The sequence below is a fragment of the Rhodnius prolixus genome, unplaced genomic scaffold (genome assembly GCF_049639745.1).
Source record: "Rhodnius prolixus isolate KJV_2025 unplaced genomic scaffold, Rpr scaffold_7, whole genome shotgun sequence".
Lineage (NCBI taxonomy): Eukaryota > Metazoa > Arthropoda > Insecta > Hemiptera > Reduviidae > Rhodnius > Rhodnius prolixus.
The window spans coordinates 24,158,980-24,175,251 of record NW_027411582.1 but is presented as its reverse complement, the minus strand read 5'-3'; the positions used below and the strand labels follow the sequence as shown (position 1 = coordinate 24,175,251).

At 36.0% G+C, this 16,272-nt stretch overlaps 1 protein-coding gene across 1 annotated transcript in view; it reads right to left on the bottom strand.

Annotated features, from left to right (window-relative positions):
* Window positions 1–15,737: 15,737 nt before the first annotated feature.
* Window positions 15,738–16,272, bottom strand: part of LOC141447232 (uncharacterized) — a 41,732-nt gene continuing 41,197 nt past the window's right edge. Inside the window, exon 4 of the mRNA XM_074114544.1 lies at window positions 15,738–16,011. The gene's annotated coding sequence lies outside the window, so the exon portion shown is untranslated. The remainder of the gene's footprint in view (window positions 16,012–16,272) is intronic.

Genomic DNA, 16,272 nt, shown 5'->3' with positions numbered 1-16,272 from the left:
TTGGAAACTTTTAATGAATCAAAGATGTTCTTTCATACCAGCAGAAGATTCTTGGAAGATTTCCCAACTATTATTACTATCAACCACCCATAGCTAACGTTGGCTACTAGGTTGTCCATTTTTATTACAGAACTTCCGTTCTATCGTATTAAGGAAATGGGGCCTTTCGGCTCATTGATCTTCTTTAATTTTTTTTCGAATCATTTACTCGAAAAAGCCAGTTTGATATTAACAATAAACGGCAGTTTTACAGGATATTTGCTCATATTCTGTTAAAAGATAGTTTCTTTTAGTTTTATCTACAGTTTAACTTTAGTAGACTGTAAATATGGTACATTTACAGTATTAAACTGTTAGTAAAGGCACTATTACATACTGAGAGTACATGATTCCGCCCAAGTGCACGATATCCAATTGACCCGATGAGAATGACAATGGCGTAAGTCCACCAGATTGTTTGTTTCTTTATGACTGTTTTCTTGGTGAAGTTTATTGTCGTGTGGTGTTAATTAGTGAATTGTTATATGGTTTTAGTTAACTAAAAATTAAAAATAAGCCTTAGTGTTGGTGTTATTAGTTAAATTATAATTTGGATTTTTTTGTTTTACTTTATTTACTTTCACAATTGCAATATATTTCTGCAATAAGTGAAGCTGATACACACGACATGATAATAGATAAGTACATGAATAGCATGAGGGGAGAATTCACCCATTCCCAAAGAAAACTCCCAATGAGGAGTTCACTATTGTGCACTGGCACTTACTTCATTTAGAAGATCGCGTGGCCACTTGCGCTTCAGCCGTCTTGGAGTATTTCCAGGCAATGCAGTAAGTTGGGATACTAGTGGATTAGGATGTGAGGTGATTGATGTGTGGAATTTAATGTAACGGAATCTTACAGCTTCTGAAACATTAGGGGAACAAGGAAATCTCGGTGCAAGGTAGGAGTTAGAAACAAAGTAAGGAGCATTAGCGATTCGACGGTGGGTTTTTCGATTTCAAGGACTAGATTCTGTAGATATTAGAAGCTTTGGCTGCGCCCCAAAGTTCCATTCCGTAAGTCCAGGCAGGTTTCAGTATCATAGTGTAGATAAGTCGTTTATTCTGTAGTGAGAGTTTAGATCGCTTGTCGAGAAGTCTAGAGAGAAGTTTGAATCGTCTGTTCCGTTTATTGGGAGAGAGATGACTGTTGATTGAAGAGAATTGGTAGGATTAGTTGGGATCAGATTGTGTTGAAGACAGTTTTTTATTAGAATTGCAGAGCCCTCTATGATGGGCAATATCATCAGGGTGTTCAGTTCTGTGGATAGTGTAGTCGGTTATGTTGAAATAAGATCTGCTAGTAAAATGAGTCTCTGTGATGAGTCTTCTGCAAAAGTTATATGGGTTATTTGAGTTATATGGCTTATATGGGTATAACTTCCGTTTGTGCGTTATCTTGGGCTTTATTTAGACAAAAGAATGGACTTGGAACCCTCAAACACGACTTACACTAACTGAAGTTAACAGGCGTTATCGACTACTTAAAAGACTACTAGACCAACGTTCAAAACTTTCACTTAATAACAAACGACTGATTTACAATTCCATACTAAAACCCCGCCTGGACTTACGGTACTGAACTGTGGGGTTCAACGAAACGCTCCAATCTTCAACGAATTCAATCTCTTCAGTCTAAAATTCTCCGCACTATCGTTGAAGCTCCATTTTACGTTTCAAATCTAACTATCCACACAGACCTAGAAATTCCGTTTTGTAGGTCCTGGTAGCACGAACTCGCTATAAAAGTTTTCATCCAGAACTTGCACTCTCATTCCAATCCTCTTGTCCACCATTTATCATCTCATCACCATCCAGATCATCCTCCCAGATGATTAAAATCAGCCTGTGGCATCGCGATTTTCTCTCTTCTGAAGAGAGTAGCTAATCCTGGGAGACGACTTAGGGAGTATTATCACTGGGTAACTTCTCCCCTCAATTAGTGAGAGTTTGTAGTGGTGTCAGCTATTGTCATTGTTACTTATAGCGTATCTAGCGCAGGTGCAACTTAACAAATAAATTTTTTTTAAAAAAAGTTATCTAATTAGTAAAAGATACAATTAGTAATCTGTAGATTTTGATACGTTTGTTTGCTGTAAAAACTCCAATAAGAAAACCTGTTCTATAACCTTACCTTATTTCTTTCGATTGGTAAGAGAAGAGGTAATTCTTTGGTTTTAACAAAATGAGTAATTATAATTATAATCATGTAAACAAGGACCGATTGGGTTCTTTAAAGTAGATCGTACCAGAGTTGGCTCAAAACCACACAACAAAGAGAAGAGAATCGTATTAGGTTCAACGCTAATGGAACATTGCATACTGAAGAGCATCAACAAAAGAAAAAGAAAAAAACTAAATAAGATGATTTATTGTTTTGAAAAATAATTGAAATAAAATAAATGAGGATGATAAACTAGAAGCTAATGAAGACAGTGAAAAGGTACTTTGCCTGCAGGGGTGCTGTCTTACTTAACAAACCAACTAGAGTGACCACTGGTTCATCTCTTTCTGGGGCTACAATGGTGCCACTGGCTGATTTGTGTATTTTACAGCTTATATTTCTTATTTTATATATTATATACGAGTATATATCTCTTTATTTCTACAAATTGATGTAGCAATAAATTAATAGTTTTTAAAGGTAATTATAGTTTTATATTTTACTTTTTCTATGTTTCCTTTCTAGTTCTCTAGTTAATATAAAGTAATGCCTATTTTTTTCATGGAGGCGACTAGCAAATATATTTTATTACTAAAATGCTCACATTAACCATTAAATAAAATCCAAGGTCTACAGGCCCGGGAATCGAACCCAGCACCACAAATACCAATTAGCTTTACAGGTCTCCTTCTCTAACCGCTCGGCTATCGTGGTGCCCAGATAATATAATTGATTTTATGTAGTTTTAAACTTTGTTTTTAGTTTATGTTGTGCGCACTACTTTATTCTCATTCTCTCTCTGTTTTTTGTGTTTTTGTTTTTAGTTTTTTATGAAGGCGCCAATAAATGAGTTGTCAGTCTTTTATGATACGGCCATTAGCCTAGGACTGTATAAGTTCAACGGGTTGTATTAATTATTTCAAATGATTAATTACTACTTGTCTAGCTAATGAATGTACCAACTGCTCTCATCTCTGGCTGTTTTAAACTATAACATGTAACATACACACGCATCAAAACTTACTTCACACAAAGACAGCCAGACAAGACGTAGGTTATATAATTATTGTAGAAGTATCATATTCACACAAATGAGTCTAGTTTTATAGTAACCTAAACCACAAATGAACGCAAGCATAAAGGCTAGCCAATATTATTCCTTCTTATGTCATCATCATAATTAATTACTTACCATAACTTTAATTTATTTTTAAATAAAGAAAAATTAAATCGATCTACAATAATGTGCAATGTGTTTACGTAAGGACTCGAATCGTAAAGAAGTTAATACAGCTAATGTTAATCGATTTTTACAGAAATATCTGCTATATTGTGCTATAAGATTTCGACTGCATATATTAATTATATTAACAATAATTCCAGAATTAATTATTTCAATGGGAATCACAGCACACTAAAGTACCATTTGAGCCGCTCACTGCACAAGTTGATTAACTTCATAAAACAAAAACAGAAAAATGAAGAAATGCGATGAAATAATGTACTTTTTTTAAAAATATAATTCTTTTTATAATATAGATTCAAATAAATTTACCATTATCATTCTGCACCTGCTACTATATTTTGAGTTGAATTATTGCAGCGATTTACATTAGAGTATGGATTTGAATCAAAATGGCTTCTGAAATAAATTATTTATTATTCAATGGCCCCAAAAAATGTTGTGTCGTTTAATGGTGTTAAAAGCTATGGCTGAACCAAGTTGATTTGACACTTAAATTTAAGATACTATTTCAAAAAAGTGGAGTTAATCAATTTGTCCAGTGAACGATTCATTTCTGGAGTTCGATAAGCTCGACGAGTAGGTTCCCTCTCCTTTTCTTCGGACTTATTAGGGTCTTTGTAAAGTAAAGTTACGAGGCATAGATCAATAGTAAGCGCTGGACCGAAGTGATTATCCTCAGGAATGCATCTGCAGAAGTAATACGAGGGTCGTTTGAAAAGTCCGTGCAAAGTCAGAGAGATAGCACTACTGGCGCGTATCGAGGTTATGTTTAGTTAGTAGCATCTCTTGGAAGAACACACACCAAGTTTCAGCCAGATCGGTCTATTTCTTTGTGTCTGGCATTCGTTTGAATCGAGGAAGTCGAGTGATTTTCTCACGCTTGACCAAAAACGAAATCGTGTGAAGTGTTGCAAGGACGGTTTGCAGCTGTTCCAGAAGAATCCGCATGACTTTAAGTTTCGTTTCGTTACTGTGGATGAAACATGGATACATCACTACACCCCTGAGACCAAAGAACAATCTAAACAATGGGTTACCAAGGGGGAATCTGCGCCAAAAAAGGCGAAGACCGTTCCTTCGGCCGGAAAGATTATGGCGACTGTCTTTTGGGATTCGCAAGGAATAATCCTCATCGACTATCTGGAAAAGGGTAAAACTACTACAGGTGCATATTATTCATCGTTATTGGACCGTTTGAAAACCGAGCTGCAAGAAAAACGCCCACGATTGGCCCACAAAAAAGTCCTTTTCCATCACGACAACGCACCAGCTCACACCTCAGCAGTTGTGGTCGCCAAATTAATGGAAATAGGGTTCCAACTCGTTTCACATCCCCCCTATTCTCCAGACTTGGCTCCCACGGACTACTATTTGTTCCCCAATATGAAGAAATGGCTGGCGGGAAAAAGATTTTATTCAAACGAGGAGGTGATTGCAGAAACGAATGGCTATTTTTCAGACTTGGACAAATCCTATTATTCGGAAGGGATCAACAAACTAGAGCAGCGTTGGACCAAGTGTATAAGCCTAAAAGGAGACTATGTTGAAAAATAAAAAAGGTTTACCCCAAAAAATTAAGTAGTTTTTATTTTTGCACGGACTTTTCAAACGACCCTCGTAGAACTTATGCGTTCTACTCTGGACGGATAGATTCGGATTTGTTCTATGGTCTGTGATTACCGAGAGGATGAGCAAATTGATAGTGAAAAGTTGACATAGAATTTGAAAGCTCCCATTCGATGGTAACCAAGAAGAAGCTGTCCACCATATTGTGGGGCTACAGAGCTGCCATTAGAAAAGATACGAGGTGTTCCCTGTGCTGTTCGTTTCCGGGAGAATTTCTCGGCAGAAGGGTCTCGGTAGGATTCTGCTGAAATAATGTGTGGTACAGTTGATAGAGGACTCTTAACAATTTGTCCTAACCAGCTGTCACTAAGGAACAGAAACCTTACGTACAATAACCTTGTACAAGTGTAACCTCCCTCTTTGTCTGAGTTGATGCATATAGATCGCCGTCAGAAGCTTGTAAGAAGGTCCGTTCGCGAAATGTCTGCGTCAGGTCAAAGTAACCGTCATCGCCATTGGAATTCAAGTCGACTCAGTATTTAAATTTAATGGAGGATCATATTTTGGACCTTTTAAGGGTAGATCTACCAGTGATTGTGCACATTTGGAGGAAGAGCATTGTAGGTCCTTCATTTCTACCATATTACCTTTTCCACTGCCTTAGTTATCGCTATGAGAAGTATTCAACCCTTGATTTATTCTTCTCAGAGTTGTTCCCTTTGTAATTCTTTTACATATCGCCTAGTTTCATTTGCGATTAGTGTAAGTCGTACAACATTACCTTGACAACAAACAAAAGATGGAACATCCCTGATTTATAATTTAAATTAAATTGAATAAAACTTGGAAAAAGGAAAATATAAAACCACGTATCGATGAAAAAATTGTAAGTAAAATGAATATTGTTCTTTAAGGAGAACAATAAAAAATTAAGCACTTATTTTTTTGTGAAACTAATCACATTAAATTGCACCTTAGAAATATATATATAAAGCACAAAGGAGGTTGCACTTTCCCCCACTTCTAACATCTAACATTTATTCTCATGAGAGATGGCGCCTCGTGAGGTCTAATTTTAGACATGTCCCACAGAGACTGAAATGTTTTTAAACTAAATTACAGTCGGCACGGCATTGACTTTCCTATTTAACGTTCTGGACCGCACAACCTATTCTCTTCTGTCCAGGTTAGAACGGGCTAGATGACAAGGGCCCCTACTGTAACCATTACTCTGCCCCACAGCCTTCTTTAAATAACCTCCTAGGCAATGTTATATATTATGTAAGTCACCACTCTCTGTTGGTATCTAAGAAACGCGCTACGGACGTAACCCGGTTATTTATTTTAAACATAACAATAGTTTGGCTGTAGAAACAATAGCCTAACTCGTAATTTGGTATTTCTTGTTCAAATGAATATTATTCTATTTGGGTTAAATCCAATATTTATATAATTCTACGTTATTTTAATTAAGTTAATGATTAAAATTGAACAAATTCAATGATTGCCTAACTCTAACTTTTTAATTTACTTTCTCTTGTCCTCCATAACAGGAAACAGTGCATTCACTTCTGGTCTTGCACACATTCATGTATTGCATTAAGAAACAAACATATTTTGTGTATAAATAGAATACATTTTTAGCAGAAAACTGCAGTTTAATAAAAAAAAAGTAATTAGTAGGAGAGAGGGGGCACCTTTGAACAGTTTTAATTTCTCGCCAAAATATTTAAAACATTTATGATTGGTAATTTTCTCCATATTTTGGTGGTAGACCTGTTGTATAATTGACAAAGATACCCTTCCGTTTTCATTGTTTGTAAAGTCGAGAATTGAGGAATGTTATATTTTGTAAGGTGGAAGTAAAAGTTTTGTTTCAGCTTCGAAAGTGTATTGTGAAGATTTGTAGTGGACAAGGTGTAAGTATCGTTAGTCCATATTAACATTTGGAATTCGTATTCTTAAATCTAGTATTTAAAACTATTATTTCAACATCACAGTTAAAATGTGCCCTACCAACCTGCAAGTTTGTGACTTGTTCTTTTTTTTGGTTTAATCGCAGAGAAGGGGAAAGTGGTCCGAACCTACATTAAGAAGCGCAATAAACCGAATATTTTGTTCAAACTTCCTAAACCTATCACACTTCGGGAGTACAACATCCCTGAACTGAGTCATTCTTGATTTTTTGAACTAGATTTCAGTGGTTTAAAAGAGAAAGTAATGTAGTAGTGAGAGAAATAACTGATAGAAGGTAGATTCAGAGTAAAGTAATATCATTTCTTTCTATTTTATATTGTGTCCAAAGTTACCCCACCAGTGGGGCAGATATTAACATTTGGCACAAAGTTTTTCAATTAAAAAAAAGCAGATATGTATGTAAAGTACCAACTGTTTATTGATATAGATCTGTTAAGAAGACTTGAAAGTTGTAGAAAACAAAATAAAAAGGTTCAATAATAAGATTCTGTGCACTCTGTAACAGAAAATGTAAATTCTGTTCAAATTTGGTTTACAATAAAATTTCCAATATCTCAGAAGTCATTCGGTTAAGAAAATCCGGTTAATATTAATTTATATATATTTAATTTTAAATTCAGTATTTTTAGCAGTGATTTTGATTTGGGTACTTTATTATTCCCTTCTTTAATTGCTCTTACTACTAATTAAAAAGGAAGTATTGTAATCGTGCAGATTTTCAATTTTCTGTTTACACCTGAAATATCCGTTTTCCCCACAAATCATCAGGTTATTTATCTGCCTCTAATGATTGATGGAAGATCGAAACACTGTTCAGGGATGCAATAAACAGGGTGATATGAGAAAGCTGGAAAAGTTTCAGCGTTAACTTCTATTTTTATCTTTTTTAGGAGTGATGAAGCAGTAAGCAGAACGGAATATCAAGTTATAGTTTTTTCGAGGTTATTGATAGTAAGTTAAAAGTTGAAGAACCATTTCTGGTAGCTGTATTTTGACCAAAAACTGGTGTGTTAGGAATTTTTTTGACAAGTTATATATGTTCTTGTAAGGAACATTTCTTTTTTCTTACCTATAACTTGTTCTATGTCCCTTTAGGATGCAACTCTGCTTATAAAGGTCTGCCACCACTGCGCAAATAATGCATTATTCACCTAGGAATAATCAGAGAAGGGCCAAAAGAAATACATAGGTATGGAAAGAGAGATCCTAATTTTGTCATTTCCTGTTACTCTTCCACCATATTTACACTTGAAAGTAAGTGAGTCTAGTTTGATTACCTGGGAACTACAGCCAGTTGCCGACGTTGTAATTTGAACAAAGAGGACAAAACAAATCAAAAAATACTGAGAAGTCCACATTGTAGGATAATTTACAAAAATAAAAAGGATCTCAAGAAGAAGGAGAAGGAGATAAAAAAAAAGATCCTGCAGGAACAGATCATTACGAACTTCATGAGTCAAAAAGGGCTGCTCTTTTTTTCTTTTGTCTCCCATCAAAATGATCATCATTATCTGGTGAAATGAAGGTGACACCCTTACTTCTGGCTAATGATAGACTTCCGCAAGGAGGAGGTCATCATGGCTTTAGGAAGGAAACGCAGACAATCTACCGAGTCCAATGTTACATTTGTTTTGTCTTCTTGTCTCGTAAGTTAGTTCCTACAATATTGTGGACAAATTATTAGAAGTAAAATACGTATTTTTGTCTCTCTTGGATAAAACTGTGTTGAACTTGGTCACAAAATTACTTTTTTTTTATATATTAATTTAGTGTGAAGAGTAATGCTGAGAATATAAAACAGTAGTTAAAATATCATTTGAAGTACATTAAAAAGGAATAGTTCATCATGGTATGAATAAAAAGATGTCTGAGGAGCTGAAAATTAGAGGCTTAAATTTTTTGCTGATTACTTATATCAAGGGTCCCCAAACTTTTTACACAGGGGGCCAGTTCACTGTCCCTCAGACCTGGCGCCAGGGCCAGACTATAAAAAAAAACAAAACGGGCACAAATTGAATATTTCAAATAAAGAACAAGTAAATTTAAATCAACAAACTGCCCAGTATTTCTGTGGGAATTATGGACCTGCTTTTGGCTAATGAGATGGTCCAATGTCCGGTTTAGTTATAGTGCTTTGCCTTTCTTCCTACTTCTGGCTGTTATTTTACACTGCTTTCGGAGCCGTGACTCGTACATCCCGCGCGTCATCGGAAGTAGTACTGTACATGAGCGACGCAGCGCTGTGCGGCACCGCCACATATAGTGCTCCCATCTCACTGACCACCAATGAAAGAGATGCCCCTTCCGGAAGTGCGGCGAGGGCCGGATAAATGTCCTGCTCAGGGGACTGCATGTGGGCCCGCGGGCCGAACTTTGGGAACCCCTGACTTAAAAATATTCCTAAATACAGGCGCCATGGTCAGCCGAGAGGTTAGAGGCAAGACTTGAAAAGCTAAAATATGTATTGCCCCGGTCTAGGCCTTGGATTTTTATCTAATGTTTAATATGAAAACTTTATAGTAAAGTATGTTTGCTATTCGCCTCCGTTCGCGGCACCTAATTTGGTAGCTGGACGTAAAGCCTACCTGAAAAAATAGGGATTAATTTACTTATGTATTCTTAATCTTAAATAAACATTTTTCTTGAACGAAAAAAAATCTTAAGGAAGTTACTTTAGGAATTGGGTGCAGACTAGGTCTCAGGAGTGGTGGCTTGCCACCACAGGGCAGAGACAGGCAAAGGAGTTCATCAAGGGCTGTTCGCCAAAGCTAACTGCAGATTTAATCCGTCAAGACCGTGGTGCTATAAGGATGATTGTAGGGCTATTAACTGGGCCACTGCAGGCTCAGAAAACACATGCATCGCACGGGCCTGGCGGATGATAGCCTTTGTAGGTTCTGCCAGGAAGAGGAGAAAACGGCCACTGCACATGTTGTGTCAGTGTGAGGAGCTTGACTGGCTAAGGATGTTACTTCTCGGGGAGGAAAAAACCAAGGCCTGTAAGCTTTACCCAAGAGTCGCTCTCCAGAATTAAGAGTCTGATTAAACGGACGGGTCTGGAGGGCGATCTCTAGAGAAGGGAAGCCACAATATATCCAAAGGGGTCGCATTGGCGTAGGCCTTTAAGACCGCCCTATTAGAATCTTAATCTTACTTTAGGAATTCGTCCTTGTTTCCAGGATTAAGGTTCATAAGAACCACTTATGGGGAGTACTTTTTGTCTAGCAAATTACTGGAGGAATATTTTTCAAATCTATTATCTATTCGAAGTGTACCTAAAAATAAAAAATCATACATTTTTTTTTAAATCTCAAAATGAAACAATTTGGAGATTTTTTGTAAAACAGGAAGTAAAACTTTTTACATTAATATGTGCATTATATACTCTTAATTCAAAATGTCTAACAGTTATCTAGTTACCAATAAGTTAAACAGAAAATAACGCCTCTAAAACTAAGAATATCTTAGATGCTATATAGATGTTGTGGCTCGGACATCTAATAAGAATGGATAAATGTTAAGTGGCCGAAGAGGATTTAATGATCCAATCCAGGATTAAGAAAAATGAGAGGTCGGAAAAAATTATCGAAAGATATAGCTGAGGAAATGATAGATGATTGAAAAACCGTAACTTGGAAAACACAGAGATTATTGGCGAGGAAAAGACTTAGGTACCAAAATTTTGGTATACAAGATGTTCATTTTAGGACGGCTCAAATGCATTTCATGCTTAAGCGGTTAATCTGAGCAAAAATTTATTAATTTAATTGAATTTTTAATTAATTTATTAATCATACTTTAATTTTTTAACTTGTTATCAAAGAGAAAGAAGAGCACGCGATAGGTCATTTTTATGTATTTTTTCATTCCCTTTCTACTGAAAATATTGCCAAGGCAGTAAAGCTAGTATTTTTCTTAATATCGGGAAATAAGGCGTTTTCCTAGTGATTTTTCTTTAAAAAAATCAAATGTTAAGAGCTGTAGATATTCTCAAGTATACACAAAATGGCTAAAAATTAATTTTACATCTGATACAAACAAGAAGGTTTTTATAATTATTTGGTAATTTTGGGAGAGTTGCGTTTAATTACCAAAAAAAAATGGAAACCTCCTGCCACATATTTAAGTGATCAATATCTTTCATGTATAGGATCAAACTTATTCCTTAATTTATCAAATAATGCGCTTTACTCAACTTGTGAAGCATGTACTGTGCCTTTAAAGGTGCCTCATCTGGCTTGCAAGCCAGGTTAGCCAGGAGGTTATCAACTGCTCTCTGTATCTGAGCAATATTTTCAGTAGAAAGGGGATGAAAAAATACATAAAAATGACCTATCGCGTGCTCGTCTTTCTCTTTGATAACAAGTTAAAAAATTGAAATATGATTAATAAATACCAGATTTTGAAATAGCCTAGCATCTTTAATTTTGAAGGTATCGAATTGCGGTTTCCGGTTTCTTTCATAACTTTTTATACTCTTTAAAACTGTTTATATGAAAATGGGGGTCAACTGCAAACTCTCACTTTTGGTCGCGCGTCAGCCGTGTATGCGGGCAGGAATCTAAAATCAAGTCACATATTCTGAAACTAGTGGTGAGGGCAACAAATTTTTTCTCTACCATATTTTTGCTCAGATTAACCGTTTAAGCATGAAATGCATTTGAGCCGTCTTAAAATGAACACCCTGTATATCTAAGAATTTTTTCAGCACAGGCAAAGCGAATTAAATAATGCGAAATAAAACTTTACAGGAACGAAACTCTTAACAGCAGAAGAAGACTGAGCAAAAATAAATGAAAATGTAATAGGGTTAAAAAAATAAAAATAAAATATATAATGATACACTTGGAAAGACCACCTGTTTCAGAAACAATAACGGTCAAGTTTTTTATAATAAAAAAAAAAAAAAAAAAAAAAACGGATGCGACCAGGTTCAAAAACACCGGGTCGTCTCTTCCGGCCCTCACTCAAGCGTCACGACGACAAAACCGGCGAATCGTCGGCGCTCAGTTTGTTTTGTTGGCACCGATAGCGGATATCCTTCAGACCGGAAATTGGAATTGATACTCGTGGGGTCCTTAAACAGTGGCGCCGCTGCTATCAAGCCCCCCACCACCTTGCGGCTATTTCTCACTTATTCATACTCACTATCTCTTTCTAGCCTTTTCTTCATCGGCGCGTACTATCTCTGTCGTATGTGAAAGCCGCACGTACAAGGCCAGTAGACATTGTATCCGTTGTTATGTTGTGAATCTGGGATACTGCTGACACGCAATCCAGTAATTGTTAATTGGACACCTTATTTTATATATATATATGTTTTTTAATGGTGCATATATATTACAATGACTCACAAAAGTAGACTAAATAAATTATTGTTCTGTATAATAATTATATTTGTGGGAACGAAAACTTACAAGACTATTATTACATCAACAGCTGTCCATTACTCGCTGAAATGTTTATTTGGTTTAGGGAATGAATTGGGCATTTTCTGGAGCAAACGAGCGAAATAAGACAATTAATTAATAGAATAAAAAGTTAGGGTGTTTCATTTTGTAAGGAAAAAAAAAATAATATAAAAATTTTGGCAGACTTTGCTCGCCTTCCGAGTCTCAGTAATTTAAAAGTTATGCATACCAAATTTCGAGAAGATTTGATCATATTTAGAGGTTGCACACTTTGAACACTTTTATAGAATCAGGAAAAAATACGAAATCCTCAATATTTATGACATTTATTGGGAAAACTATAGATCACAGACTTTTTTTTTTTTTAATCATTTATTTAGTTACAATCAACGCATTTTGCGTTATAAGCAACAATGATAAAAATAAATAGCAGAATAACAGAGTGGAGAAGTTACCCAGCGGTAACACTCCAAAAACATTTTAAATTCTACTGACTCTCTTCATCAGAGAGGAGATCGCGAGGCCACTGTCTTTTAAGACGTCTGGAAGTGATGTCTGGAAATGTTCTTGAAGATGGATGTTGTACAAGTGGATTGTGATGTGTTTGAATGTTAAGATAGAAATTTCTGTAACGTGTTTTCAACAACTTGTGTGACGAAAGGAATGTTCAAGTCTGTGTGAATGGTTTGATTGGTGACGTAAAAAGGAGCGTTTACTATAGAGCGAAGAATTTTAGATTGCAAGGACTGGGATCCTTTGCAGATTTGAGCGTTTGGTTGAACCCCACAGTTCGATGCCATAAGCCCAGACTGGCTTCAGTATACTTACATATATAAGTCTTTTGTTGTCTAGAGTGAGTTTTGATCTGTTGTCGAGTAGTCTTTTCAGTTGTCGGAAGCGTCTGTTGAGTTCTGTTCTCTTAAGTCGAGTATGAGGGTTCCATGTGAGTCTTCTGTCAAGGTAAAGCCCAAGTTAGCGGGCTACGATGACAGCTGGTAAAGGAATAAAGATTATAAAAGACAGGAGGAAGAGTGTTGCGTCGAAGAGTGAAGGTAATATTTTGAGATTTAGATTCGTTCAGTTTGATAGCCCTATTTTTTGAACCAATTTTCTAAGGAGGTGAGGTGAGACTGAAGGTTTCTATGAGCTATTATTGGGTCTTTGTCAGTAGATAAGATGGCAGTATCGTCAGCATAGGTGAGAAGAGTAGTTTGAGGATGAGTAGGTATGTCTGAGGAGTAGATTGTGTACAGAATGGGGCCTAGCATGCAGCCTTGCGGAACTCCAGCGTCAGCATGGCTGAATGGAGAAAGAATAGTTCCTACCTTCACTCTAAAATGTCTGATCACAAACTTAAAATTATAATAACTCTAAATACGAGGTTTAGCAGGCATTATGAATATGTAAGGCATTTGTATATTAATCAATTTTATATGATGCAATCTCTTCTTTTGTTCGGTTAGTGACGACTTTTCTGTGATACTCGACTACCCTCAACAAGAATTGTTTTTGTTGTTCGTCTCTAACCGATTCGTTAAACTTTCTTATCAGAGCTATTCCTCTTTCTGCAGCATCATTGGACCAGTTTAACAGCATTTACGTGGCTTCTTAGAGAATCGCTGCAGCAGTATTCTGTCACGTCGTAGATCCCAAATAACTCAAAGAACGTCTTGTTTTTTTTTTTTTTGGTAACGAAATAGCTCACGTCTTTTCCTTCAAAGTCTAGATTTTTACCCTTTAATCTTTTCAATTCCTTCTTCTTCGCAGGTTTGATTTCCAAATTTTGAACCATACTTTGTTCAACTTCTTCAGTAATACGTTCATCCAAAAAAGCCAATCCCACGTTTGTTTCCGACAGATACCATGTCTCTTGGCAACTGTGACTGCACTGTTCTTGACGTCTGTATCCCGGGTAAGAGACCAGAAGCTGTAGCAAATCCAGATCATTCTTTGGAGCCCATCGACTTACAGTTGCCTCGTGCCAAAATCAAACATATATGAGACTGACAAAATCGGCTACGCTTTTCATTCCATTCGATTCTCGTTGAGACATATTTAATTGTTTAGCAAAAAGGGCTATTTTAAGTGCATATAATGTCTTTGCCATCCACCTTGCTTGATGCAAAGCTCCTGGGATCCTGAAAGTGAAATTGTTTTCATTCCAACCTCCTAAATAAAGGAGTGAGAGTTTTAATAACTCTTTGTAGTCTCTTCTCTTGGATGGCTTCCATCTTTTAGAACATTTTGGATGTAGTTAACCATTGTCACGCGTTGTTCCTCTAGAAATCCTTGAACAGAAGTGTCTTCATCCAACATTGATCCAACCCTAAAATAAACACTAAAAGTACTTGTTCTTTTGAAGGAAACCTAGCTCTCAAAAACTCATCACTGGGCAATTTTCCTAACAGCCAAATACCTCTTTTAGTTCCAATTTTCAAGTTTAATTACTAACCTGTAATGAACAAAGAAACGTAAATGAAATTATAGAAAGAAAACTTACATTAACACAAAACACTTCAATATTAGAAATATTAGCTAGTTTGAGATAATAGTGACTAATGTGTGCAACCTCTAATCATTGTCCAATCTTCATGAAATTTGGCATATATATCTTTTGTAATACTTAGACTTAGGGGGCAAGCAAAGTTGTGTGATACTCACAACTTCGGAAAAATTAAACACCCTAATAAATGTATATTTTAATCAACTTAATACTGATTCTCGCTGGACTCCAAAGAAGTATTTTTGCTCCCTTATTATCCATTGTCTACTCGATTGAGCTTCTCCTACACATTTTCACAGTCCCCTCCTACAAAACCGATCCTATTATCGCTACTAGGTCTCTCCAAGCTCTTGCTGACCTTAAAATAATCTCCTAGCATTTCTTTTACTCATAATCCAATACAATACCAACAAAACCTCCTCAAATGTTGTCAGTCTTTCAGGAAACAAGTTCCTTTCGAATTTCAATGTGATTACTTGATTAAGAAATACCACATACGCTATCAAATTACATTTAATTGTATTTAAGTAGGTAACCTCTATTTTTCATTGATTTAATATTAAGAATAAAAATATAATGCAATAGATAAATATGTTGGGAAGTATTAGTAGTTGGAACAAAGGCCGGCAATGAAGGTAATTTCCAGCTAACTGGGATACAGAGGACAGTCCATTACCTGTCCCAGCAAACCTGCCAATTACAGGTTGTAAAAATATTTAAGTGCTTCAGATACGGGTAGCCAAGTCCTGAAAGTGATCTCCTTCTATGGTAAAATTATCTGCGCCAAGTAAAAAGACAGAAAAATTATTTTAAAAATTTGTCTTTATTTTCTTTTAAATTAATCCATTTTTATTTTTAATCTTGTTGCTATTATTTATTGGAAAGTAGACTAATTTTTTGTGTGATTTTGGCAGAAAGTCAATCTTTTCTTACGAGTGTGGATTATTATTGGAACAAGAGCCAATGACGAAGATGTTTTCCGAGGGAACTTTGGTAAATTGTAAGTTTTGAGTTGTCAGGACAACTTACAAGTTTTTACCGAAAAAGAGCTCTTAAAGAGCCTATCGCTCCCTTCAATCCCATACAGAATCTCTTGAGCCTGGCTAAAGAAACAGAGACAAAATTATTAAAATAAGAAACTATTCTTCCACCCGTGTACCTAAACCTTGCTCCTCTTCCAGCAGATTGTGGTTAGTATCTAGGACTCCATGTACAAAAGCCTAACCTGGAACCAACGTACTAGACTCAAACGGAAAGAAGAACTAAACAAACGATTCAAACTTCTCTCTAGACTTCTTGACAAACGATCTAAGCTTTCACTAAACAATAAACTACTTATCTACACTATGATACTGAAAACTGTC